The following is a 4,186-nucleotide window of genomic DNA, read 5'->3' on the forward strand; positions in this document are numbered from 1 at the left end:
ATTATTCAAATCTAAACATAATCCATTACTAAGCACTAAAGAATACACTCCAATCTTCGTCATAGGTGACGATCTTCTGTTCCCCATGATTAGATTTATTCTTCCACGCTCCACATCCCTGTTTCTTCTTAGTCCCTGCAATTCAGAACAAATGTGGTAACCACATCCGGTATCGAGGACCCCATAAATAGCATGAGATGAATCATTAGATTTAATTGTGTAAATACCTGCGAAAGACGGCTTGATTTTTCCTTCCTTGATGGCTTGCAGGTATTCTCGACAGCTTCTCTTCCAATGCCCTATTATGTGGCAATGGTGGCACTCTGACTCCTTTGGGTTAGAGTTGGGCTTAGCAAGATCAACTTTGGTCCCACTAGAAGAGGAACCATCTCGGGACTTTCCCTTGCGATGGCTCTTAGACGGAGCCTTCCTCTTCTTGCCCCTTCCTTGCCCAATAGCCAAAACAGGAGCAGCGGGTGGATTGGGAGTTGGTGCAACGGGCTTGTCCTTGAGGTTGCTCTCAGCAACCCTTAGGAGACCTTGGAGTTTTCTTAGGGTGACCTCTTCCTTGTTCATGTGGTAGGTCATCCTAAATTGGTTGTAACACGGAGGAAAAGAATGAAGTACCATGTCGATAGCCAAATCTTCCCCAAAGTCGACATTCAACTTGCGAAGATGATCGACATACCTTTGCATCTTTTGCAAGTGTACGGTTAGAGATTCTCCATGTCCCATTTTAGCAGAGATCATGTTAGTGAAGATCTCGTAACGTTCCTGCCTTGCGTTTTGATGGTATCTCTCCAATAAGTCTTGATGCATTTCGTACGGATACATGTCCTCATAGGACTTTTGGAATTCGGGGTTCATTGTGGCTATCATGATGCAATGAACTTTCGTTGCATCACGCTCATGAGTCTCAAAGACAGTCATTTCAGCCGGAGTAGCGATTTCTGGATTGATCTTCTCGAGCTTTTCGTCGAGGACATACTCCTTGTCCTCGTAGCGAGCAATTGTGTGAATGTATCTTATCCATTCACTAAAGTTCGTTCCATCGAAAGTCACCTTTTGGCAAAGGCTCATCAATGTGAACAAACTAGCAGCAGCATTGTTCGCGTTAGACATCTTGTAACGTCCGGATTTTTACCAGGTATAATGTAAGTTTAATTGTGTTATTTTGTGAGATGGACTCGGCGAGTTGGGGCTCAGACTCGCCGAGTAGGGATGCGGGATTGATCGAGGGTGCGCACTTGGACTCGGCGAGTCTGCGCTGTGTTATGAAACCCTAAATCTCCGGGTTTGTGGCCTATTTAAGGGGCCTTATGGCCGTCATTTGCGCTCACCCAACCCCCAGAGAGTGTCCCTAGAGTTCTTGAGCGTTTTGTGAAGGAAAGAGAGCCAATCTTGATCTTGTGTGTGTTGCTTAGCAAGAAGAAGGAGGCCCTAGGCAAGAGGAAGCAAAGGAGGTTGCTATTTCGTGGATTTGGAGCTTGGATCATCACTCTAGAGGTATTATTTTCGGACCATTTTCTGTTTGGTGAAACTTGATGCAAGTTAGGGCTTAATATGATCATTTATGGGGTGATTTGGTGCCCCTTTGGTTCCCTCTTTGAGTTGAGACCATGGATCTGGATCCATAGAGGTCCAGAGGGCCTCACTCATCAAGCTTTATGGGTGGAAATGGAGTCCTTGGCCTTGTGTTGAAGTAGTTGAGTCAAAAACATCATTTGTGATCATGTAGAGGCTATTTATGCATCAAGGTTGTGACTTTACGTGCTAAATAAGCATGGGGGGACTGGATCTATGGATTAGTGGACTGGATCTGGCCTTTAGAGCAAGATTGAGTCAGTGCATGGCACGGACTCACCGAGTCCGAAGAACAGACTCGGCGAGTAGCTTGAATGTTGCACGACCACTCAGCGAGTGGCCTCGCCGAGTTGGGATGAGTGAACTCAGTGGGTCAAGGGGGAGTCAGGATGGACAGGTGGACCGAGTCAAACCGGACTCGCCGAGTTGTTCTTGAGACTCGGCGAGTTGAGTCGTGGTGGCCCCACAACTCGTGCCAGGTGGAGCTCGTCGAGTTGGGAGGGGATGCTTGACGTGTCAAGAGAGGATTCCAGGGAAATTGGTGAATGCGCTCAGACTCGCCGAGTCGCTATAGTGCACTCGCCGAGTCCGGTCAAGTTGACCGTTGACCAGCGTTGACCTAGATTGTCTTGTTATGGTATGGTCAACCCTAGTTGGGAAAGTGTTAACTAGAGATGTATTGTGCTATAGGGGGACTTCAGCTCGGCAGATCGAGTGTTTAGCGATTTCAGGGTTACTGTTTACCGAGACACGCGAGGTGAGTCTTCTCACTATACTTTACCTTGAGTAGGTAACCAGAGTTATGTGATAGAGTATTTGTATGCTATGTATGTTATGTGTTGTACTGCATTACTTTTATGTGTTTGATGCTGTGCATGTTTACAGAGCTAGAACCGGAAGGTTCACAGAGTTAGAACCTGAGGGTTCACAGAGTTTGGGTGCACGGACCCACAAAGTTATAGCCTCGAGTGGCTAACATGTGTTATATGTAGTATTTTGGGAAACTCACTAAGCCTTGTGCTTACAGTGTTGATGTTATTTGTTTCAGGTACTAGTGACGACCGTGGGAAGGCGCCGGCTTGATCCGTACACACACGTTTGGAACTTGACATTTTGGATCTTGGGATTTTGTACTATTTTGTTGAACAATTAAAAGGGGTGTTTCTATGAATATTGATGGAATTATGTTTTATAAAAATCGAAAAATTTGTTTGAAAAATTTAGTGTTACCAATTGGTATCAGAGCCTTGGTTTGAGGGATTCGGGTACACCTTCGGGGGTATTTGAACTCAAACTGAGGAAATAAAGAGATATTTTCAAAATAAAAACCAAAATTTTCTAAGAGTAAAGGGTTTTCCAGGAAGAAACGTGTGTACGATCAGTCAGCGCCCGAACGGTGAATTCCCAAAATATCTTTTGTTATGTAATAACTATTATTGTGATGTGTGTGCATGCTAGAGTAGGCTAGGTATTGCTGATAGGGCTAGAGTGGCCTGTTTTGTGATGCCTTAGCTTAGGGAATGGTGAGCTGCGATGAGACGCTGAGAGTAATTAGGTAGCAGCTAGGGCTTTGTGTGAGATCTGTTCAGAGAGATTTAAGTATGATAGAGTACTTGGGGACTGGGATCCGAAGAGGACGATTTGGGGTGTGTACCGAGACGGTGCGGACAGTAGTATTGGGCCCGTACTACTAAAAGCACCGGAGCGGTACACAGTTCGAATAAGAATCTGGGGATGCCAAGAATCAAGGAGGGGTGGATTGTTGAATGTAAGAGTGTTCGAGTGAATTCTAATTATCGCATGTTGTATTTCAGAGGTTGATCATGGTGAGGACACGACACATGCCGGAGGATGCCGGATCTAGTGATGAGGACATTCGACAGATCATTCATGAGGAGGTGGCTGCGGTCATCAGAGCCGAGATACCAGAGATGTTCGGGTCCATTAAGACCGCTTTGATTGAGACGTTTGACGAGCGCTATGCTGCTCTTTCTGAGGCTGCGGTTGCAGCAGCTACCGCAGCGATTGCTGCGGCAAGACCCCAGGGAGGTGATGCGATGTTGTTCAGGGAGTTCAGCAACACCAAGCCACCAGAGTTTGATGGTACGCAGGACCCGGTGGCAGCTATGAGGTGGATATCTGATATGGAGGGATGCTTCTTCACTTGCTCGTCCCCTGAGCATTTGAAGGTTCGGTTCGCGCTGAACCAGCTTCGCTTGGGAGCGAAGGACTGGTGGAAGTTTGTGACTGCGCATTTCACACCGACTGAGCTTTCGGCAGTGACCTGGGAGAGGTTCACTTCCATGTTCCGAGATGAGTATGTTCCTCAGGTGGAGAGGGAACGTCTGGCACAGGAGTTTCTGACCCTCAAGCAGGGTACCGAGTCAGTTACAGCGATTACGAGGATGTTTCAGGAGAGGGCGATGTTTTGCCCTGAGCACGTGTCCACCGAGCAGGCACGTATGAGCCATTATCTGAGCATTTTGAGGCAGGATATTCGGGAGTTCGCTGCGAACTCCTCGTACCGGACATTTGCCGAGCTTCAGGCAAATGCTCGGAAGAGGGAGATTGAGCTTGAGACTCAGGCCAGGGAGGAGGCGGA

This window comes from Lactuca saligna, chromosome 9 (genome assembly GCF_052625555.1).
Source record: "Lactuca saligna cultivar CGN05327 chromosome 9, ASM5262555v1, whole genome shotgun sequence".
Lineage (NCBI taxonomy): Eukaryota > Viridiplantae > Streptophyta > Magnoliopsida > Asterales > Asteraceae > Lactuca > Lactuca saligna.